This window comes from Hyperolius riggenbachi, chromosome 12 (genome assembly GCF_040937935.1).
Source record: "Hyperolius riggenbachi isolate aHypRig1 chromosome 12, aHypRig1.pri, whole genome shotgun sequence".
NCBI classification, from domain to species: Eukaryota; Metazoa; Chordata; class Amphibia; order Anura; family Hyperoliidae; genus Hyperolius; species Hyperolius riggenbachi.
The window spans coordinates 7,767,764-7,793,358 of NC_090657.1; the positions used below are offsets into that span (position 1 = coordinate 7,767,764).

The 25,595-nt window shown below is 44.4% G+C and overlaps 1 protein-coding gene across 1 annotated transcript in view; it reads right to left on the reverse strand.

Annotated features, from left to right (window-relative positions):
* The window catches only part of LOC137540893 (protein unc-13 homolog D-like), a 155,997-nt gene extending 132,700 nt beyond the window's left edge, over positions 1–23,297 (reverse strand). Inside the window, exons 1-2 of the mRNA XM_068262079.1 lie at positions 23,249–23,297; positions 22,027–22,204 (exon numbers count right to left, since the gene is read on the reverse strand). The gene's annotated coding sequence lies outside the window, so the exon portion shown is untranslated. The remainder of the gene's footprint in view (positions 1–22,026; positions 22,205–23,248) is intronic.
* Positions 23,298–25,595: the final 2,298 nt, after the last annotated feature.

The window sequence follows — 25,595 nt, forward strand, 5'->3', positions numbered from 1 at the left end:
TAATATACTCCCATTTTTTACAGTATGAGGGAAGTTCACATTGATCATTAGATTGTAAAAAATCATACAACGAGGACAATATTTTAGGGGGTCTCTTATTCAGAAACAGAAGTTTTTCAAAGTCGTTTAAGTCCCTTTTAAAGGGTCCACTTTTATTTTTATAATTCTGTAATTGAATAATGCCCCAGGGTACGTTTCTTTCTACTGTTGTTCCCAGGATCCCTTTTATCCCTGCTTCCCTGTTACCAAAGACATGGATTAGGCGGGTGTCCAAGTTCAGGCCATTCCCGGCAAACCAAGAGGCCGAAGACGCGGGCGGGAAGTCTGGGATATTTCTTAAAGATGTCAAAAGAGACAGGCCATCTTTTAATTGCCAACTTTTCATGAGCCCCACTAAGACACCTAAGGTTGGTTTTATCAGAGGGTGGGTTGACGCCACCCATAGCCCCCGCACCTGTACCCATTGCCAAGAGAACAATATCTCAAGGTTTAATTCCCCCTTCTCTATGTTTACCCAAGCTTTTTCCCCTGAAGATGTAGAATGCTCTCCCCTCCAGTCAATTATCCTTACCAAATGTATACTTTTATAATAGACTGATATGTCAGGTGCTGCCAATCCGCCCCCAGACTTACTTCTACTAATTGTCCTGTAATTTATTTTACGTGGGACTCTTGCCCAAATAAATTCTTGAAATAATCTATTCCATTCCTTAAACCATGTGCTGGGAAGGGCGATCGGTACACACTGCATACAAAATAAAATTTTGGGTAGAATAAACATTTTCAAAATTGCAATACGCCCCAAGGGGTTAAAATAAGGTCTATCCCATCCCTTAAGTTTCTTTTTACTTTCTATTATTAATTTTTTATAGTTTAAGTTGAAAAGGTTGTTAATTTCACCACTCAGATTAATTCCCAAATACTTTATTACCTTCTTCCAAGAGTAACAGTTATAGTCTTGTATTCCCATTCTAGTGCTACGGGTGCATCCTAGGTCAAGAATCAAACACTTTTCTCTATTTATCTTAAAGTTTGAGCTACTTCCATAACTATTAAATAAGTCCTCACACCTCTTTAGAGATGTTACTGGGTCTCTAAGCACCAGCAGGAGATCGTCCGCATATGCCAATGTTTTAATTTCAACATCACCCACTGTCATACCACTGAGCGCGCCCAGCCGGGCTGCAGCTCTCTTAAGCTGCTCCAGACCTTGTCTCAGATTTCTACACCTTTAAACCTATTTGTGCTGAAACTGGACTCAAAATACAGAGGAATTCCACCCACCACGACCAAGGCTACAACTACAACCAACCAGAACAATCGGATTACTTTGGATGGCAGAGATTTAAACTGGATTGAAATCCTCCATGAAGCTTACCACTGCTGAACACACCAAGCCTTCTAACAGCTGACCTGAAACAAGACCTTCAACCTCTCTGGAAACTTGATTGCCTGTGATTGCCCTCACTCCACCCTGTGAGTAATCCTTTATACATTATCCAAGGCATATGCACCAAGTGACTATTTTCCACATTTATGTTATCATTTATCTTCTAAAACAAGGAACTTTACTTAAAATAAATCTATGATCCAACTCTATGTAGGAATGAAAGGATTTTGCACAGACCCCCTTTGATCCCAGCAGGACTCCAGAAGTACATGCTATCTGAACAAGTCTATTGTCTCTAATGTCAACATACAAATACTCATCAAAGGACCTTTTCTCTGCATGCCCTCCCAAGAATCAATTACAAATTAACACCTCTCTGGCTCTACTCTTAAAATCCTTTGGGATACTCAGGAAATGCAGAAGGGGGCGGAGAGGTAGTGGATCCAAGTATAAAAAACATATTTGCCCTCAGAAAAGCTTAATCACAGCTACACTCTGCAATGCCAGATCGATAAATAATAAGACTGCAACTATACATGACCTAATAGAGCTCTCTGATTTGACCTTTTTGACAGAGACCTGGCTTGGGAAGCATGCAGGCCCAACTCTTGAAGCAACCGTGCCGGCCAATTATTCAATCTTGCACTGTGAGAGACAAGTCGGCAAGGGTGGGGGGGTTGCCATATGCTTCAGATCCTCCTTGAACATAAGGCCCCTGCCCATAGGCCCCACTGAAACCTTTGAATGTATTGCAGCTCAACTGTCAGCAGAAGTAAACATCAACATATTGCTCATATACCGCCCCCCAAAAAATGGTCCAGCCTTTCTTAAGGAAATATCTGAACTCTTATCCTGCGTAACAGTGGAACACCCTAGATGGATCATCCTGGGAGACTTCAATGCATGGGTGGATGATCACGACTCCCAGCTAGGAAGTGAACTACTTCTCATAATGAATGAACTGGGTTTCTCTCAGGCTATCAACCTCCCCACCCATACGAAAGGGCACACCCTGGATCTTATATTTCATTCCGGACTTTTAATATCACACATGGATATAAACCCAGTGGTATGGTCAGACCACCACACCATCCACTTCTCTCTGACAGCACCAGCGATAAAACACAGAGGGAAAGAACTCATAAAATATCGTTCACTGAAAGATGTCTCACCCCAGCACGTTCAGAATATCCTCAACTTCGACGCATTAACCAATCATTGCGCAGACCCAGACTCCATGGTCCTGATTTACAACCATGCAGTGTCATCTGCCTATGACGCCCTCGCTCCAGTTCGCATCAAACGATCTACACCACTTCACCATGCACGGTGGTTTGACAGCTCACTAAAGGACCTAAAGAAAGAAGTGCGCAGACTAGAAAGGAAGTGGCGAAAATCTCAGAATTCAAAAGATAAACACACCCTTGTCTCTCACCGGGAAAGCTACCAAAATGCGATCACCAAGAAAAAATCCTCCTACCTATCACAGGAGATCGCAAAGGCCGCCAACAGACCAGCCCAACTATTCCGCACAGTTGATAGACTATGTAATCCATCCTGTCTAAAACCCACTATAACTCCCTCAAAGGAGCTATGTGAGAAATTTGCCTGCTACTTTGCTGACAAAGTATCTTCTATTCGGTCTCTCATTCAGTCCACAGCACCCAAGACTCATGCAACTAATGGAAATAGCTGCAAAAACAACCTAACACCCTGGACTGATTTCAAAAGTATTAGCGAGGAAGAGATCTCAGACACCCTCTGTCGTCTCCGCCAGACAACCTGCGACCTGGACCCTGGGCCAACTAAACATATGCTGAAATGCCCTGACCTGCTTGGTCCAGCATTTCACAAAATAGTAAATTGCTCTCTGCAAGCAGGGAGGTTTCCTACCTCTCTAAAAGAAGGAATCATCAAGCCCCTTCTCAAAAAACCTTCCATGGATCCAGATGCTATGAGCAGCTACAGACCTGTCTCCAACCTCCCCTTCTTAGGTAAAGTTATTGAAAAGGCTGTCTATCTGCAACTTGAAACCAGGCTGTCAGTAAACAACATCCTGGACCCTCTACAATCTGGCTTTAAGAAACACCACAGCTGTGAAACAGCCCTCATCCAAGTCTGCAACGATCTGCTCATGGCAAGGGACAGAGGGGAATGCTCCATCCTAATCCTGTTGGATCTCTCAGCTGCTTTTGATACAGTTGACCATGAAATCCTGCTTAACAGACTGCAGGAGTACTGTGGCATCAGTGGATCAGTCCTTCAGTGGTTCAGATCATTCCTGACTGACAGAACACAGAGAGTATCCCTAGGACCTATAATGTCCAAACCTGCACCTCTACAATTCGGAGTGCCACAAGGATCAATCCTATCCCCTCTGCTGTTTGCAATCTACATGTTGCCACTCGGTACACTTATCCAACGACATGGCCTGACGTACCACTGCTACGCCGATGACACACAGCTATACCTGTCCTTCAAACCTGGTGGAACAGACCCTACCCCAAAAATAAACTCTTGCTTAGCTGAGCTTCAGGCATGGATGAATGATAACTGGTTAAAACTGAATGCTGACAAAACTGAGGTCCTGTTTGTCCAAAGCCAGTGCTCGCCATCAAAACAGCTCTATCCTAAAGCAACACCAATCAGGATTGGGAATTCAGACATAAACAGCTCCAACCTTGTGCGCAGCCTTGGCGTACTAATCGATGGGGAATTGAGTTTCAGAAACCAAATTTCATCTGTAGTTAAATCTTCCTTCTTTCATCTGAAGAACATTGCAAAGATTAAACATCTGATTCCCCCAGAGGATCTTCAAACCCTAGTCCACGCCTTCATCACATCACGGCTGGACTACTGCAATGCCCTTTATGCTGGCCTCCCCAAAAAAGACCTGCGTCGCCTGCAATTAGTGCAGAATGCTGCTGCCAGATTGCTAACAAACCAGCCTCGCCACTGTCACATTACACCGATCCTTCGCTCACTGCACTGGCTACCAGTAGAATGGAGAATACTCTTCAAGATTGGACTGCTGACATTCAAATCCCTGCACAATCTGGGCCCTGGATATATGAAGGACTTGCTGAAGCCGCACCACACCTCTCACAACCTCAGATCAGCAAGTTCTATAAACTTGGTCACTCCCAGAGTGCACCTCAAAAAATCTGGAGACAGAGCCTTCTGTCATGCTGCCCCTACTCTTTGGAACTCCCTACCACACCCAGTAAAGACAGCACCATCCCTGGAGCTATTCAAATCCAGACTGAAAAGCCACCTGTTTAGCCTGGCATTTCCAGATTTATAAAATTCTTCCCCTGTACCACGATGGTCGGAGCCATGCTTATGCGCTTTGAGTCCCACGGGAGAAAAGCGCTTTACAAATGTTATTTGTTGTTGTTGTTGTTGTTGTCTTGGATAGCTCGAATCAGCGGTTCAAGGCACAGATTAAAAAGTCCAGGCGACAAGGGGCAACCCTGACGCACTCCATTAGATAATTTGAATGGGTTAGAAATAGAGGAATTGACTATTAATTGAGCACTCAAATTACTATACAGTAATCTAATTCTTTCAATAAAGGCTGACCCGAAGCCAAATTTCCTTAGACAATTAAATATGAAAGAGTGTGAGATCCGGTCAAAAGCTTTTTCTGCATCAACGGCTACCAGAATTGACTCCTTTCTTCCTTTCCTACTATCGTGAATTACATTGATAGCAGAATATATATTTTCATGAATATGTCTCTTTTTCCTGAATCCGATCTGTTGGGTTCCCAGCAATTCCTCTACTGCCTCCTCCAGCCTTGCTGCAAGGATGCCTGAATATAGTTTAACATCCGTATTTATCAATGAGATAGGTCTAAAACTCCCCGGGTGCTGCAAATTCTTTCCTTCTTTTGGGATAAGGCAAATAAGGGCCCTATTAGTGATGTCCGAAAATGCAGCACCACTTGCATTATCATTAACCATTCTGCAAAAAAGAGGAGCCAATTCCTTCACAAAACAGCCATAAAATTCTGGTCCAAAACCATCTGCGCCCGGACTTTTTCCCCTCTTAGCCCTATCAACCGCCGCCCCAAATTCAACCTCTCTAACTTTTCCATCTAGTAGTTGTTTCAAATCATGTTTAATTGTGGGGAGCTCAACCAGATCCAAAAAAGAACTTGAGGTCTCTGTTTCCAGGGGTTTTATATTATAAATTTCCATATAATAACCCACAAAGGCATTACTGATTTTCTCCTGCTCGTGCACCAAATTTCCCTCTCCATCAATAATTTTCCCAATGAATCTATCCTCTGACTCTTTTTTCTTTAATAACTCTGCCAGTACTTTACTGGAACTATTTTTCCCTCTACGAAACGAGTCACAGGCACTATAGTATTCTTTTTTGCACGCTGAGTTTAAAATTTGATTTAGCTCATTTCTAGTTACCATCATCTGTAGGGATAATTCTGGATCTGATCCTGATTTTTTATGTATTTTTTCCAGGTCTGCTAGTTCACTTAGCAACTTTTTAATTTTTTCTTTTTGATTCTTCACCCTCTTAGCATTAATACCAATAAAGATTCCCCTAATTACACATTTTAGGGCGTCCCATATTATTTCCGGTGCATGTTCCCCAATATCATTATATTTTAAGAATTCCAAAATACTAGATCTAATTTTTTCTCTAATTTCTTCTTCCTCCAATAATTTAGGGTCCATTCTCCACCTAGGTCTCGAAATATTTTTATTTGATATGTTTATTATTAATTCAACGGGCGCATGGTCAGAGTATGTAAAACTTCCTATACTGATGTTAACTACATCAGATATAAGGACATGGGGAACGAACCAATAATCAATTCTAGAGTAACTTTTATGGGGTGGCGAAAAAAAAGTATAATCTCTACCGGAGGGATTCTTAATTCTCCATATATCTATGAGTTTATTACAGTGCTGGGCCGAAATTACGCATTAGCGTAATTACGCATCGTAATTCACTACAAATGCACCGTAAGCGTTACGTGTAAGGTTACGGTATTACGCGTAATTAATTACGCGTAGATCGCAGGGTTACGTTTTACGCGTAACAAATTACGCGTAAGACAGTAAACTCCCATTGAAATTACACAGTCTGCCGTAATCGCGTAATATTACGCTCCCGTATAATATAAAAAAGCCGCCGACTTTAAGGGTTAATAGCAAAGCCCCCTTAAGTGCTAAGAGCCTCAAATTTGGAGAATATATTAAGGAGATCAGAAGGAATAAGAGGAAAAAAAATTTTTTCAAAAAGACCTTATAGTTTTTGAGAAAATCGATGTTAAAGTTTCAAAGGAAAAATATATACATTTAAAAACCCGCCGACTTTAACGGTTAATAGCAAAGCCTGCTTAAAATTTAGGAACACCAAATTCACAGGGGATATTAAGGGGATCAGTGGGAATAAGAGGAAAAAAATTTTTTTCAAAAAGACCTTATAGTTTTTGAGAAAATCGATTTTTAAGTTTCAAGGGCGAAAATGTCTTTTAAATGCGGAAAATGTCAGTTTTTTTTGCACAGGTAACAATAGTGTTTTATTTTCATAGATTCCCCCAAGTGGGAAGAGTTTTACTTACTTCGTTCTGAGTGTGGGAAATATAAAAAAAAAACGACGTGGGGTCCCCCCTCCCAGACCTCTTTAACCCCTTGTCCCCCATGCAGACTGGGATAGCCAGAATGCGGAGCACCGGCCGCGTGGGGCTCCGCACCCTGACTATACCAGCCCGCATGGTCCATGGATTGGGGGGTCTCGGAAGGGGAGGGGCAGCCAAGCTTTCCCCTCCCCCTCCGAGCCCTTGTCCAATCCAAGGACAAGGGGCTCTTCTCCACCTCCGATGGGCGGTGGAGGTGGAGGCCGCGATTTCCTGGGGAGGGGTTCATGGTGGCATCTGGGAGTCCCCTTTAAAAAGGGGTCCCCCAGATGCCCACCCCCCTCCCAGGAGAAATGAGTATAGAGGTACTTGTAGTACCCCTTACCCATTTCCTTTAAGAGTTAAAAGTAAATAAACACACAAACACATAGAAAAAGTATTTTAATTGAACAAAAAACATAACCACGAAAAAAGTCCTTTAATATTCTTAATTAACCATTAATACTTACCTGTCCCTTTAAAAGCCAGTTCCCACGCAATATCCTCGGAAATATACTAATCAGTTACAATGTAACAAAGTTATTCAATGTAACAACTTTGTTACTTTGTAACACCACCGCACCCGACGTCACTCGCCTCTCACCCGCCGGCCGCCGCATACACACTAAGTCCCCGCCGGCTCCCGCCGTCCACTCCGCCCACACCTGTCACCCATATACATGCTGGCACCCATGGGTGCCAGCATGTATATAGGTGACATGTGGGAGAGGCGGGGAGGGCAGCGGAGCCGGCGGGGACTTAGCGTCCCTTCACCCGACAGAGCTCTGAGCTATATTAGCTCAGAGCTCTCCAAAGCATCTTTGTATTTGGGCTCCAAGGAGCCCCATTGGTCCTTAGCAGACCAATGGGGTTCCTTCAAATCAGAAGGAACCCCATTGGTCTGCTAAGGACCAATGGGGCTCCTTGGAGCCCAAATACAAAGATGCTTAGAGAGCTCTGAGCTATAGCTCAGAGCTCTCAGAGCTCTGTCGGGTCCTGCAGCGCAGACGTGGCGGCGGCGGCGGCGGTGAGTGACGTCGGGTGCGGTGGTGTTACAATGTAACAAAGTTGTTACATTGAATAACTTTGTTACATTGTAACTGATTAGTATATTTCCGAGGATATTGCGTGGGAACTGGCTTTTAAAGGGACAGGTAAGTATTAATGGTTAATTAAGAATATTAAAGGACTTTTTTCGTGGTTATGTTTTTTGTTCAATTAAAATACTTTTTCTATGTGTTTGTGTGTTTATTTACTTTTAACTCTTAAAGGAAATGGGTAAGGGGTACTACAAGTACCTCTATACTCATTTCTCCTGGGAGGGGGGTGGGCATCTGGGGGACCCCTTTTTAAAGGGGACTCCCAGATGCCACCATGAACCCCTCCCCAGGAAATCGCGGCCTCCACCTCCACCGCCCATCGGAGGTGGAGAAGAGCCCCTTGTCCTTGGATTGGACAAGGGCTCGGAGGGGGAGGGGAAAGCTTGGCTGCCCCTCCCCTTCCGAGACCCCCCAATCCATGGACCATGCGGGCTGGTATAGTCAGGGTGCGGAGCCCCACGCGGCCGGTGCTCCGCATTCTGGCTATCCCAGTCTGCATGGGGGACAAGGGGTTAAAGAGGTCTGGGAGGGGGGACCCCACGTCGTTTTTTTTTATATTTCCCACACTCAGAACGAAGTAAGTAAAACTCTTCCCACTTGGGGGAATCTATGAAAATAAAACACTATTGTTACCTGTGCAAAAAAAACTGACATTTTCCGCATTTAAAAGACATTTTCGCCCTTGAAACTTAAAAATCGATTTTCTCAAAAACTATAAGGTCTTTTTGAAAAAAAATTTTTTCCTCTTATTCCCACTGATCCCCTTAATATCCCCTGTGAATTTGGTGTTCCTAAATTTTAAGCAGGCTTTGCTATTAACCGTTAAAGTCGGCGGGTTTTTAAATGTATATATTTTTCCTTTGAAACTTTAACATCGATTTTCTCAAAAACTATAAGGTCTTTTTGAAAAAAATTTTTTTCCTCTTATTCCTTCTGATCTCCTTAATATATTCTCCAAATTTGAGGCTCTTAGCACTTAAGGGGGCTTTGCTATTAACCCTTAAAGTCGGCGGCTACCTAACATTGATCCATGCGTCAACTTTTCCGCTTGGCAGCATGACCTTACGCATTAATTGCTAGCAGGATTTTACGCGTAAGCCTATAACGTAATAACCTGCACTACGGTATACTTACGCGTAATTGCGTAAGTGCTATGCGTAATTACGGACATGTACCGAAATTTACTGTCTATGCCGTAAGCGTAATTTCGTAATGCGTAATAGCGTAAAATTACGCGTAATGATCCGTAAGCGTAGCTTTCTCCATTACGACCAGCACTGGTTTATTAGAATGTAGCATGTCTTTTAGTTTATGGAGATTTTTGACCGACAGCTTGTTACTATCTTTAGAAGAGTCAACCTCAGGGTCTAGGGCTAGATTTAGATCACCTCCCATTAAAATCGACCCTTTAGCCATTTTATTTACTTTTTTTAAGAATCTACAAAGGTAGTCCACCTGACTCGTGTTAGGCGCATAGACATTTACAATAGTTAGAGTAACACCTTTTACCCTTCCCAGCACAATCAGGCCCCTCGCTTCACTATCTCTATATACATTATCGACAGTAAAATCAAGGTTAGACCTAATGAGAATGGCAACACCACAAGTTTTTTTATTCTTATTATCATTAGTGATCCATAACTTATACCGTTTATCAAAAAAGAGAGGCTTTTTATCAGCCTTAAAATGGGTTTCTTGCAAAAGAGCAATATCGACTTTTTTTCTAATTAATTCGTCTATTATTCGTCCCCTTTTGGGACCTGAATTTGCCCCCTTGACATTTATGGTAATCAATTTTAATGTATTCATTACTTTTCCTTTATCCTCCCCCTCTTCCCCACACCCCCCTCCCCCCTCCCCTCCTCACCCCGTGCAGCAAAGCCTGTTAACACACACCTATCCAACATACTGTTCATACCATTTAAGCCCAGTTTGGACGCCCAGAGAGTCGAATACTTTATCTCTGGGTATTTCCAACTTCCAACCGTGATCTAACCAATAGTTGACCAAGGTGGACCTGTTTGTCCCAATCCCCCCCCCCCCCACCCCTCCAAATCTACAAGAACATTATGTATTTCACATTACTCCTCCCATTCAGGTATCTCTATAATGGGCAAGCCCAGATGTGCCAAAAAAGGTTGCACTGGGTCACCGTCTCTAAGCACCGAAGACTTTGAGCCAATTGTGGCTCTTAAGGAAAGAGGAAAGCACCATCTATATACACCTTCAGCTTTTTTAATATTTGCAAGTATTGGTTTTAAAAGCCTTCTCCTTTCAATTGTTCTCTTGGATAGATCTTGAAACAATTCTATTTTAGATTCCTTATAAAGTATTGTATTTTGCAGTCTTGATTTTGTCAAGATTTCTTCCTTAGTCTTATGATAGTGGAGTTTACACAAGATGTCTGTGGACATAATTCCATTTACTGACTTCTCCTTTCCTACTCTATGAATCCGATCGATTTCTAATTTCTCTAGCGGGATTTCTCCCACGATTCCCTTAAATAAGTCTTGTACGATTTGCGGGAGATCCCTTTGCTGAATTGCGGAAGGCAGGCCTCTAATCTTTATGTTATCTCTTCTGCTCCTGTTTTCCTGGTCGTCAATTTTATGTTTAAGCTCACAAATAAGTTTTTTATCCTTTGATACTGTTTCCTTCACCCCCTTTCCCTCAGCTCTTAATTTCTCCAGACTCTCTTCTAACAGTGTTATTCTTCCTGTTACCTCCTCTATTGCCTCCCTTATTGGTGTTAATTCCTTAGTGATTGATTCCTGTATCGAGTTTTGTACTGTAGCCACCATTTCCTTCTGCATCCTATTTGTATATTCATCCAGGATAGCTCTTAATTTTTTATCCAGCATTTCTTCTGTGATACCATCACTCCCCTGTCGCCTATCCTGAGCCCCAGTCGCCCCTAAACCCTGCTGCGCAGCCATTTTTTCGTTTTGAGCCCGGCTGGTTGCCTCTGCAATTTTTTTAAAGTGGGTTGCTATGTCAGATGGTGTAAAACTACCTTGTTGTGTTACAGCCAATGAAGGCTTTCTGCTTGGGGTTTGGAAAGAGGAGTTATTTGAGGTTATTTCTTTTCCAGAAAGAGTCACTTTTTGTTGATTTGTAGTATGTCTAGGACTTGCCGCTAGTTGTATTTTCTCTGTATTTTTCTCTGTATAGGGGTTTTTATTTCTATTTCTTGTTCCAGATGCCATTTACCGGCATAGGCGAAATAATTTTGCATAGGTTCTTATTTCTATATATATTTTTTTTTTTTTTTTTTTTTTTTACTTTTCCCCTTTTAATAATTATGAAGATGTCCGCCTTCACGGTAACGATGCACTAAAAAGCAGAGGTAGATGCAGTACAGTAGTACAGTAGTGTGAATGTAATATAAGGGCAGTATAAGGGCACCCTATTCTTGAGTAACAAAAGTCAGCAAAGGTCAGCAACAGCAATAGCACTAATGGCAGATAACGACAGCAATAAACATAAAAAATTGAATAGCCATAAATACCATAAGTTGACATATACTTATCCACATTCCAAACGTATGACGATCCAGTTAGTCTGCAGATGCTCCGCAAGAGATCACAACAACTTATGTCCAACTTATGTCCAACTTATATCCAGCAGCTTGTATCCAACAAAAAAGAGCAGGAACAGGAACAGAAAAAAAAAAAACCTGCTGGCACAAGCAAATTCAGTCGTGCACTGCAATGCAAAGGTTATAGAGCGCTTATACAGCTTTAGTGCGGCATTGATGCAGCGTTAATGAGGCGTTATACAGTGTTTGTGCAACGAATATGCAACAATTATGCAACAGTTATGCAGCCCTGCATGTAGAAAAAAGGAGATATGGAGGATATGGAGGTATGGCATGGAGGTATGGTATGGAAGTATGGCATGGAGAAAGCAATTTCATAGCCTCCTGATCACTACTGCGAGGGGCGGAGGAAGAGCTGAGAGGCCTGGGACTGAGGGGACTCAGAAGGAAGGAGAAGGCGGAGAGGGCAAGGGGAAAACGAACACAGAGACCCAGCCGCAGCCACAGCCACAGAGGACCTACTTCCACAGAAGTTTATCTGCTTGTCTGCTTGTCTGCTTGTCTACAGGCCGATGACCAGATGACCAGAGGGCCCCCGAATGTGCTTAAGGAGGCTGGGACGTTGGAACGCTAGATCGCTGAGACGCTGAAGCGTCAAAGTCAAAAACAGACAGCACATGGGCATCAAGGGGAGAGCCAGACGGGCAGCGGGCAGCGGAAGAGTCCAGACCCCCGAGCGGCTACAGTCAAGCAAACCAGACGGCAGGGTGGCGAAATGACAGGCGGCGGATCAGCGGCAGAGCGGAGCGCCGGCAGAGCGACAGAGCGACAGAGCGACAGAGCAAACATCGGCAGAAGCGGGCACCAACACCAAACTAACTCCAACTACCCCCAAACCACTCCAAACCAGCGTTCCAGGTGATTCCGGATCCGGAGCGATTACACACGGATGCCTAGATGACAGCGCGGCAAGGTGCAGCAGCAGGTGCAGCAGGCAGACGGCAGACGGTAGGTGCAGACGGCAGGCAGAGCAGGCAAAGTATCAGTGGGTCAGTCACAAGCTCCAGCACCGGCATCAGCTCCATAGAGAGGCATAGAGAGGCAGGCTGTATCCAGGAAGGGGCGGGATCAAGCGGGGGGAAGCAGGAACAGACAGGAGACGGACTCACATCTCGCACCCCACTCACATCTCGTCTTGATATTCTGAGGGTTCGGTATAGCGTCTAAAGCCCCTGGCTGTCAGGCCATCATCCTTGTATTGTTGTAGAGTAGTTTTCGTCCAGATTAACTTCACCTCCTTTTCGCATAGCCGTTCCAGATTAGTTTCTGCCACTCTGGCACCCACCGTTTTATTGGCTGTTGTTGAGGCAGCAGGGTTCTTAAAGAAGCTTTTTACATCACTCCTGCCTTTTTCCACTGCCACTCCTTCTTGTTCATCCCCACTAGATGAATCGTCATGTGGATGTGGATGCAGGTCATCCTAGAGATAGTTTGTCCACACAATAACGGGATTCCCCCTCCCCTCTAGATTGCCGTTCCAGGTTAGTTGTTTTTAATTCTTCCCCCTTTTTTTTTATCACCACTTCAGGTTTATTAATAGCCACATGTGTAGGGTGTAGATACACACTTAGATGCAATGGGCACTTTTATGCCACGACCCCATTACCCAACACATCATGTCTTAAAAATTCTTAAAATTAAAATTAATTAATTAATAAATTAATTATACATCACTTAATGCACTTTATTAGGGCTGACTTTGAGCACTAGTTTCATACATGTCAATTGCTCACACATGTATATTAGGTCATGCCCCCTACATTTGCTTATTCACGTATGGCCTTAGCTGCATATCCATATATGCCACAAGATGGCAGCACATCTTTCCAGATGACGGAATAGCCTGAGTCGCAATAGCCGCTTGGGGAACCCAATACAAGCGTTCCGTTTACAGGCCTCCGTTGTCGGGAAACACCTGACGTCACTCGCCTCGGGCTGCTTCCGTGTGTTATGCAGCCGAGACGGAGTGACCTGTGTTGATAGAGGGGCGGGACTTTGAGCGGCAGGACGCCGCACGCCGCCTAGTAAAGGTATTTAGGCCGCTTGTCCCATTACCTCGTTTGCAGCCTCCGTAGAAGCGCACAGTGCGAAACGGCCGTCAGGCTCTTTCTCCCTCTGCACCCACCATCACGCCACAACCATCCACCTCAGGGTACGTGTCCCCACCACAATGTTTTTATGCCTGCATGTATTTACATGTTACTGATTGCAGAACAAATAAATGTGATTGACAGCAGTGCCGGCGCTTTCCTCCTCTCTTCATTGATATAGACATACTGCTGCCTGAGCACGCTGAGATTCACCTGGCCGCACCTGATTGTGTGGATTGAGTCATCCCCCCTTCCTTCTCAATAGAAGTCCACTGTCTGCAGTGCCAGCGCTTTCCACACCTCTACCCTCCACAATAAATATATACAAGGATGACAGACATAACAAGCTTATACAACATAGAGCAAAGTTATACATGCAAATTGTACAAAATACATGATCATGCGATTTGGGCTGGTTTTAGGTAGGCCCAGTAATACAAGTAAAGGCTGTTGCATATGAAAACGAGTCGTAAGCACATGATAAAAAACATTTATGTTTATTTCATAACGCGCTTCAGTGTGTTGCGGTCCGCTTTTTTTAAGCAGACCCATGCGTTTACATGCGCTTGAACACATTTTTTTGCTTATTTGATGTAGCAGGTGTCAATAAATAAATTCTTGCTTAGCTGAGCTTCAGGCATGGATGAATGATAACTGGTTGAAACTGAATGCTGACAAAACTGAGGTCGTTATTGTCCAAATCCAGCGCTTGCCACCAAAACAGCCCTTACCTAAATCAAAAACAATCAGGTTTGGGAATTCAGACATAAACAGCTCCAACCTTGTGCGAAGTTACTAATCGATGGGGAATTGAGTTTCACAAACCAAATTTCATCTGTAGTTAAATCTTCCTACTTTCATCTGAAGAACATTGCAAAGATTAAACATCTGATTCCCCCAGAGGATCTTCCAACCCTAGTCCACGCCTTCATCACATCACGGCTGGACTACTGCAATGCCCTTTATGCTGGCCTCCCCAAAAAGGACCTGCGTCGCCTGCAATTAGTGCAGAATGCTGCTGCCAGATTGCTAACAAACCAGCCTCGCCACTGTCACATTACACCGATCCTTCGCTCACTGCACTGGCTACCAGTAGAATGGAGAATACTCTTCAAGATTGGACTGCTGACATTCAAATCCCTGCACAACTTGTGCCCTGGATACATGAAGGACTTGCTAAAGCTGCACCACACCTCTCACAACCTCAGATCATCAAGTTCTATAAACTTGTCACTCCCAGAGTGCACCTCAAAAAATCTGGAGATAGAGCCTTCTGTCATGCTGCCCCTACTCTTTGGAACTCCCTGCCACACCCAGTAAAGACAGCACCATCCCTGGAGTTATTCAAATCCAGACTGAAAAGCCACCTGTTTAGCCTGGCATTTCCAGATTTATAGAATTCTTCCTCTGTTCCACGACTTACCAATCAACCAATTATTGGTCTGAGCCATGCTTATGCGCTTTGAGTCCTACGGGAGAAAAGCGCTTTACAAATGTTATTTGTTGTTGTTGTAAAGATTTGTTTTTGTTTGTAATTAGGGGTAAAAAAAACGCATCTCCAAAGAGCATTGTTGTCCGCTTCTATGCACTTAACCACTTCCCGACCGCCGTATATACAATTGGCGGCCGGGAAGTGGATGCCGCAAGGACTGCCGTATTGACAATTGGCGGCGGTCCTTGTATGGGCATGGGCGGAGCGATCGCGTCATCCGTGACGCGATCCTCCGCCTGGCGCCGCTCACCCGCCGCAACATCCCGCCGGCCATACGGAAGCGCCGGCGGGATGTTAACCCGACGATCGCCGCATACAAAGTGTATAATACACTTTGTAATGTTTACAAAGTGTATTATACAGGCTGCCTCCTGCCCTGGTGGTCCCAATGTCCGAGGGACCACCAGGGCAGGCTGCAGCCACCCTAGTCTGCACCAAGCACACTGATTTCCCCCCCCCCCCTGCCCCAGATCGCCCACAGCACCCATCAGACCCCCCCTGCCCACCCCCCAGACCCCTGTTTGCACCCAATCACCCCCCTAATCACCCATCAATCACTCCCTGTCACTATCTGTCAACGCTATTTTTTTTTTTATCCCCCCCCTGCCCCCCGCTCCCTCCTGATCACCCCCCCACCCCTCAGATTCTCCCCAGACCCCCCCCCCCCCCCATGTACTGTATGTATCTATCCCCCTGATCACCTGTCAATCACCTGTCCATCACCTGTCAATCACCCGTCAATCACCCGTCAATCACCCCCTGTCACTGCCACCCATCAATCAGCCCCTAACCTGCCCCTTGCGGGCAATCTGATCACCCCCCCCCCCCCCACACCAATAGATCGCCCGCAGATCCGACATCAGATCACCTCCCAAATCCATTGTTTACATCTATTCTCTCCTCTAAACACCCACTAATTACCCATCAATCACCCATCAATCACCCCCTATCACCACCTGTCACTTTTACCTATCAGATCAGACCCTAATCTGCCCCTTGCGGGCACCCAATCACCCGCCCACACGCTCAGATTGCCCTCTGACCCCCCTTATCAATTCAGTGCATTAATTACATCTGTTCTTCCCTGTAATAACCCACTGATCACCTGTCAATCACCTGCCAATCACCTATCACTTATCAATCACCCCCTGTCACCCCCTGTCACTGCCACCCATCAATCAGCCCCTAACCTGCCCCTTGCGGGCAATCTGATCACCCACCCACACAATTAGATCGCCCGCAAACCCGCCGTCAGATTACCTCCCAAATGTATTGTTTACATCTGTTATCTTCTCTAAACACCCACTAATTACCCATCAATCACCCATCAATCACCCCCTATCACCAACCGTCACTGTTACCTATCAGATCAGACCCTAATCTGCCCCTTGCGGGCACCCAATCACCCGCCCACACGCTCAGATTGCCCTCAGACCCCCCCCCCCTTATAAATTCGCCAGGGCATTAATTACATCTGGCCTTCCCTGTAATAACCCACTGATCACCTGTCAATCACCTGCCAATCACCTATCACCCATCAATCACCCCCTGTCACTGCCACCCAACAATCAGCCCCTAACCTGCCCCTTGCGGGCAAACTGATCACCCACCCACACCAATAGATCGCCCGCAGATCCGACATCAGATCACCACCCAAGCGCAGTGTTTCCATCTATTCTCTTCTCTAAACACCCACTAATTACCCATCAATCACCCATCAATCACCCCCTATCACCACCTGTCACTGTTACCCATCAGATCAGACCCTAATCTGCCCCTTGCGGGCACCCAATCGCCCGCGTACACGCTCAGATTGCCCTCAGACCCCCCTTTATCAATTCGCCAGTGCAATATTTACATCTGTTCTCCCCTGTAATAACCCACTGATTACCTGTCAATCACCTATCAATCACCCATCAATCACCCCCTGTCACTGCCACCCATCAATCACCCCCTGTCACTGCCGCCCATCAATCACCCGCCGTCACTGCCACCCATCAATCAGCCCCTAACCTGCCCCTTGCGGGCAATCTGATCACCAACCCACACCAATAGATCGCCCGCAGATCCGACGTCCGATCACCTCCCAAGTGCAGTGTTTACATCTGTTCTCTACCCTAAACACCCACTAATTACCCATCAATCACCCCCTGTCACTGCTACCTATCAGATTAGACCCCTATCTGCCCCTAGGGCACTCAATCACCCGCCCACACCCTCAGAATGCCCTCAGACCCCAGCCCTGATCACCTCGCCAGTGCATTGCTTGCATCTATTCCCCCCTCTAATCACACCTTGAGACACCCATCAATCACCTCCTGTCACCCCCTAGCACACCTACCCATCAGATCAGGCCCCAATTTGCCCCGTGTGGGCTCCTGATCACTCGGCCAAACCCTCAGATCCCCCTCAGACCCCCTTCCGATCACCTCCCCAGTGCATTGATTGCATCTATTTTCCCCTCTAACCACCCCCTGAGACACCCATCAATCACCTCCTGTCACCCCCCCCCCTAGCACTCCTATCCATCAGATCAGGCCCAATACAACCTGTCATCTAAAAGGCCACCCTGCTTATGACCAGTTCCACAAAATTCGCCCCCTCATAGACCACCTGTCATCAAAATTTGCAGATGCTTATACCCCTGAACAGTCATTTTGAGACATTTGGTTTCCAGACTACTCACGGTTTTGGGCCTGTAAAATGCCAGGGCGGTATAGGAACCCCACAAGTGACCCCATTTTAGAAAAAGACACCCCAAGGTATTCTGTTAGGTGTATGACGAGTTCATAGAAGATTTTATTTTTTGTCAAAAGTTAGCGGAAATTGATTTTTATTGGTTTTTTTTCACAAAGTGTCATTTTTCACTAACTTGTGACAAAAAATAAAATCTTCTATGAACTCGCCATACACCTAACGGAATACCTTGGGGTGTCTTCTTTCTAAAATGGGGTCACTTGTGGGGTTCCTATACTGCCCTTGCATTTTAGGGGCCCTAAACCGCGAGGAGTAGTCTAGAAAACAAATGCCTCAAAATGACCTGTGAATAGGACGTTGGGCCCCTTAGCACACCTAGGCTGCAAAAATGTGTCACACATGTGGTACCGCCGTACTCAGGAAAAGTAGTATAATGTGTTTTGGGGTGTATCTTTACACATACCCATGCTGGGTGGGAGAAATTTCTATGTAAATGGACAATTGTGTGTAAAAAAATCAAACAATTGTCATTTACAGAGATATTTCTCCCACTTAGCATGGGTATGTGTAAAAATACACCCCAAAACGCATTATACTACTTCTCCTGAGTACGGCGGTACCACATGTGTGGCACTTTTTTTTACACCCTAAGTATGCTAAGGGGCCCAAAGTCCAATGAGTACCTTTAGGATTTCGCAGGTCATTTTGCGACATTTGGTTTCAAGACTACTCCTCACGGTTTAGGGCCCCTAAAATGCCAGGGCAGTATAGGAACCCCACAAATGACCCCATTCTAGAAAGAAGACACCCAAAGGTATTCCGTACGGAGTATGGTGAGTTCATAGAAGATTTTATTTTTTGTCACAAGTTAGCGGAAAATGACACTTTGTGAAAAAAAACAATTAAAATCAATTTCCGCTAACTTGTGACAAAAAAATAAAAACTTCTATGAACTCACCATACTCCTAACGGAATACCTTGGGGTGTCTTCTTTCTAAAATTGGCTCATTAGTGGGGTTCCTATACTGCCCTGGCATTTTAGGGGCCCTAAACCGTGAGGAGTAGTCTTGAAACAAAAATGACCTGTGAAATCCTAAAGGTACTCATTGGACTTTGGGCCCCTTAGTGCAGTTAGGGTGCAAATAAGTGCCACACATGTGGTATCGCCGTACTCGGGAGAAGTAGTATAATGTGTTTTGGGGTGTATTTTTACACATACCCATGCTGGGTGGGAGAAATACTTCTGTAAATGACAATCTTTTGATTTTTTTTACACACAATTGTCCATTTACAGAGATCTTTCTCCCACTCAGCATGGGTATGTGTAAAAATACACCACAAAACACATTATACTACTTCTCCTGAGTACGGCGATACCACATGTGTGGCACTTTTTTGCACCCTAACTGCGCTAAAGGGCCCAAAGTCCAATGAGTACCTTTAGGATTTCACAGGTCATTTTGAGAAATTTCGTTTCAAGACTACTCCTCACGGTTTAGGGCCCCTAAAATGCCAGGGCAGTATAGGAACCCCACTAATGAGCCAATTTTAGAAAGAAGACACCCCAAGGTATTCCGTTAGTAGTATGGCGAGTTCATAGAAGATTTTATTTTTTTGTCACAAGTTAGCGGAAATTGATTTTAATTGTGTTTTTTCACAAAGTGTCATTTTCCGCTAACTTTTGACAAAAAATAAAATCTTCTATGAACTCACCATACTTCTAATGGAATACCTTGGGGTGTCTTCTTTCTAAAATGTGGTCATTTGTGGGGTACATATACTGCCCTGGCATTTTAGGGGCCCTAAACCGTGAGGAGTAGTCTTGAAACGAAATTTCTCAAAAAGACCTGTGAAATCCTAAAGGTACTCATTGGACTTTGGGCCCCTTAGCGCGGGTACAGTTAAAAATGGCGCAGAGTGAATAATGGCACACCGTTCTGCCGATCATAAAACGCTATTTACCGTTTTAATGTAAATACATTAAACCGGTAAATAACGTTTTATAAAACATTTATTGGCAGAACGGTGCACCATTTGCAGGGGGGGGGGGGCTACTGAGGCAGCGGGGTCGGGGGGAGATGCAGCGGGCAGGACAGGCAGCGGGGTGGAGGGAGTAGGATTAGACGGAGGATGTGTGCGAGGGATACATTACCTAGTCCCAGCCGGCGATCGCTCCTTCACTTCTTCTGTTAGTTTGCAGGAGTCCTCATCCAGCCAATCACCATGCGGAAACCGAAGCCGCATGGTGATTGGCTGGATGAGGACTACTGCAAACTAACTTGGAAGTGAAGGAACAATCGCCGGCTGGGACTAGGTAATGTATCCCTCGCACACATCCTCCGTCTAATCCTACTCCCTCCACCCCGCTGCCTGTCCTACTGCATCTCCCCCCGACCCCGTTGCCTAAATTAGTTCAAGATATAAAACGATAAATATCGTTTTATATTCATTACTGCTGCGCCTTTTTTATCCCCTTGGCGCTGTGCGCCATTTTTGCCTGTTCCGCCTTAGCGCAGTTAGGGTGCAAAAAAGTGCCACACATGTGGTATCGCCGTACTCAGGAGAAGTAGTATAATGTGTTTTGTGGTGTATTTTTACACATACCCATGCTGAGTGGGAGAAAGATCTCTGTAAATGGACAATTGTGTGTAAAATAAATTAACAAATTGTCATTTACAGAGATTTCTCCCACTCAGCATGGGTATGTGTAAAAATACACCCCAAAACACATTATACTACTTCTCCTGAGTACGGCAATACCACATGTGTGGCACTTTTTTGCAGCCTAACTGCGCTAAGGGGTCCAAAGTCCAATGAGCACCTTTAGGCTTTACAGGGGTGCTTACAATTTAGCACCCCCCAAAATGTCAGGACAGTAAACACACCCCACAAATGACCCCATTTTGGAAAGTAGACCCTTCAAGGTATTCAGAGAGGGGCATGGTGAGTCCGTGGCAGATTTCATTTTTTTTTTTGTCGCAAGTTAGAAGAAATGGAAACTTTTTTTTTTTTTTTTTTCCTCACAAAGTGTCATTTTCCGCTTACTTGTGACAAAAAATAATATCTTCTATGAACTCACTATGCCTCTCAGTGAATACTTTGGGATGTCTTCTTTCCAAAATGGGGTAATTTGGGAGGTATTTATACTATCTTGGAATTCTAGCCCCTCATGAAACATGACAGGGGGTCAGAAAAGTCATAGATGCTTGAAAATGAGAAAATTCACTTTTTGCACCATAGTTTGTAAACGCTATAACTTTTACCCAAACCAATAAATATACACTGAATGGGTTTTTTTTAATCAAAAACATGTTTGTCCACATTTTTCGCGCTGCATGTATACAGAAATTTTACTTTATTTGAAAAATGTCAGCACAGAAAGTTAAAAAAATCATTTTTTTGCCAAAATTCATGTCTTTTTTGATGAATATAATAAAAAGTAAAAATCGCAGGAGCAATCAAATAGCACCAAAAGAAAGCTTTATTAGTGACAAGAAAAGGAGCCAAAATTCATTTAGGTGGTAGGTTGTATGAGCGAGCAATAAACCGTGAAAGCTGCAGTGGTCTGAATGGAAAAAAAGTGGCCGGTCCTTAAGGGGTAGAAAGCCCTAGGTCCTCAAGTGGTTAAAAAGCGCACCCATTCACTTGCATTGCTGTGCGCTTTACAGCGCAATGCACAGCAATGCATGCAACGCCACGTTTCTCAAATGGACAGTAACACTTGTTACATTAGAATCAATGCAAAAAACTGTACATAGCAAAGCGCACAGGGCAATGCACTGTGAAAAGCGTACAGCAATGTCCCTAGCGTGCATGAGGCCTTATAAAAAAAGTGTGCGTCTGTACGTGCATCAGTGCGTGTGTGTGTATCGGTCAAACGTTTTAGAACAACCAAATACCTCCAGTTTTTTTTCTATTGAAATTCAATAAATATTTTGGAATGGTAGAAAGGTAAGTAGTAATCGACATTTCAGATTGGCAGAAAACAAGATATGGGTTAACAACAACTTACAGCTGTTCTGTAGCAGTGGTGGAGGTTGGTCTTGAAAGTTGTTGCTTCCAAATTCTAACTTCCCCTGATTACTTACATCTCTGTCTAGCTGCATAAACGTAGTGCTGGAAGACACTGTGGTACCAGATCCTTGTGAGCATTACTTGACCAGTATCATACTACAGATGGTAATATGTTGCTATAAAATGGTGAGTAAAAGACAATTAATAATGAGAGAGACAGGTCATCATAACACATAGTCAACTTTACACTTGGGGCGGTCTGTTGCATTGCATTGCACAAAACCGCCACCACACTGTCGCAGATGTAGTGATCAGTGCCGGGACAAGGTCCTCCAGCACCCAAGGCTGAGACACCAAAGTGCGCCCCTCCACCCCTCCCACCCCAGCAGTCACACTTTTTGCTATTAGACTAAGAGGCACCCCAGGGCCCCCAACACCTTAATCTTTAGTTATCTGGCTTGCAGTCACTGCCATGTATCCCCTTTTCTTATTTCTGTCTGCTTCAAACACAATAAGAGAATGATAGCTAAGTGAGCTGTGCGCCCCCTCCTACACTGCGCCCTGAGGTTGGAGCCTCTCTCGCCTCTGCCTCGGCCCGGCCCTGGTAGTGATATACCTATGAGGCTATCGCACTGTGGTGTCTTAATCACTTTACCTGTCAGTGGATTCAATGCTTTGGCCAGTGGCGTAGCTAAGGAGCTGTGGGCCCCAGTGCAAGTTTTACATTGGGGCCCCCAAGCACTCTATACGTAACAATTGATACGGCGCACCAAAACCTGCCAATGGCAACTACAGTGTCAGAGATACAAGAAGGGGGTGGGGAACAGTTTGTTAATGATTACCACTATTCAAAGTATCTATAGAAGTGATTATTACCTGCACAGGACCAATAGAGAGCTAATACTGCAGTTGAGGGAGGGCCCTTTCGGGGCCCCGATGCTGTCGCAACCTCTGTACCCCCTATTGCTACGCCCCAGGCTTTGGCTTATCTGTGTATATACAGTTTTGCTAAAAATAAATTCATTTCTCATCTTGCTAGCTTCTATTTAAAAACACACCTAGTGATTCCAAACATTATATGAGTTTTAAATGTATTTAAGATGCAGTATGTAGAATAACTTCACTGATTTCCTAATCTGCTATTTGTTTTGTTTGTTCCTCAAAAGACAAAGATATCCTCTGCTGTTAATTTTGCTTCTGAAAGATTGAAAAACTCGTACCTGTTATTGAACACCAGATGCACTAGTCGCTGCTGCAGCTTATATGCACTCTCATGGACTTTGGTCTTTAGCACAGTAGATAAACGCCTACAAGCCTACATTTATTAAGTTGTATTGAGCATGACACAACTGCTTCTGTTCAGGATACCTAACAGCTTGGTAGCTTAAAGTGGATCCGAGATAAGCTTTTACTCATTGCGTAATTGCGTTCCTTTCATATAGTTTATAGGGCATTCCTCAAGCCAAATCCTTTTTTGTTTTGTTTTAATACTCCAATTCCCTATAAACTAAACAAGCCTCGCCCACAGCTTTTCAGAGTGCCTTGGCATTTTCAGACAGTAGCAAGGGCTTATGGGAGCTCAGTCTGGACAGGAGGAGAGGGAAGTATTACTGAGGCTGAGGGCTGGAGATGCAGATCAGCGTGCCTGTGTGTAATGTTTTCAAACAGAACATGGCTGCTGTCATTGTAGCACAGGAAGAAGTAATCATATACTATTGAAGCTGTTTGCAGCTAGATTTGCTCAGTAAACTATCTAAATTTTAGATAAGATATATATTCAAGTTACTTGTTATAGTTAGTTTTTCATCTTGGATCTGCTTTAAAAAGGATATTTAATCAAGGATTAAACTTCATTCCTATCACCGGTAGTTGATAGTTGATACCCCTTTCCCAGAAAAGAAATCTTTGCCCTTTCTTAAATAGATTATCAGGGAGGTCTGTATGGCTGATATTGTGGTGAAATCCCTCCCACAGTGTGATGTCATGGCCATGGTCCTGACAGTCTGCTGTCTGTGAACCTTGTTGCATTGTGGGAAATAATGTCTTTTTTCCAACTGCCAAGCAAGCAATATCTCCCTCTGCGTATAGAACTCTCAGAAACAAACATTCCATACAGATCACCTGGCAGAACTAAAGCTGTCACCACCAGTGATACATTTCAGAATGTAAATCAGGGAGAGGAAAGAGGGGGGGGTAGAAGCTGCAGGGGGGGGGAGATAGAAGCTGCAGGGGACCTTGTGGGGAGAAAGGTTTCCTTTCGCTGTCCTGAGAGACTGACAACTAAGGGCACGCGTCGGAGAGCAAAAGCTTTCTGCTCTCTGCACAATTGTTCTAATGACTGCATCTGCTCAGCCACTGATACAGAATCATGCAAAGTTTTGAAGACAAAGCTTTGAAGACAGTCCCTATTCAGTGTGCAGCAGGTTCTTGTGTACAGCTCCCAGCCCCCAACCTCTCTACCCCTCTTCAAGTGCTGTGTACTGCAGTGATGCTGGGGAAGACTGCAGAGCCGGTTCTACTCCATCAGAGATGGACAGAGTGAGTGTAATAAGCTGAGGCTGGGAGCACACTCCTCTGTCGATTTCCTGTATGTGTTTTCTACATACCACGGGCTTGATTCACTAAACCGTGATAAGACAAATATCACACCTTATCAAGGATATCACACGTTATCAAAGTTAACATGCCTTATCAGAGTAGCATAGCGAGCGCTACGAACTTTTGCCTGCTAATTGGCAATGGCACTCGTCCTGCCCTGAGGTCCTGCGGGTTCATAGCGCTCGCTATACTACTCTGATAAGGTAAGTTAACTTTGATAACGTGTGATAACTTTGGATAACGTGATATCTTTGACAAGGTGTGATATTTGAGTTATCACGGTTTAGTGAATCTAGCCCCATGTGGGTCTGTATGTGTAAAAACATGCACATTTTATCACAGAAGCTCATGTAACTGATAGAGAAAATGTGTGCAGTACTTCACTGTTATCTGTTTTTATCTCCACTAGCCAATTTAATTACATTGGTTCTCAGGAAATGGGGAGGGGGGCATCCAAAGTTTGCGGGGGGGGGGTAGTGATTTCTAGTTGCACCGCTGATAGAGATGGGCACTGAGTAATAATTCAAACTTGCATGCAGAACCGAATCCATATTGTATGCAGCTTGTAATAGCTGTAATAGGGCCAGTGAAACGCATTCCTTGCCAATTTTGATTGAGCAAATTCCACACTGCATACAATTTACATTAAATTTGTGCATAATGCTGGGTAATAATAATAATATAATAATAATCCGAACATTTGTATAGCGCTTTTCTCCTGTCGGACTCAAAGCGCTCAAGAGCTGCAGCCACTGGGAGGCGCTCAGGAGGCCACCCTGCAGTGTTAGGGAGTCTTGCCTGGTACACATGCTACAATTCTCTGGCAGATTTACCAGAAAATCGATAGTAATTCAGATCGGACACGTTGGAAAAAAATCGATCTGGCAGATAATTCTGCCAGCAACTTGTACCGTGTGTACCCAGCATAAGACAGAATTATTAGCATATCGCTGACTATCTCTAGTCATT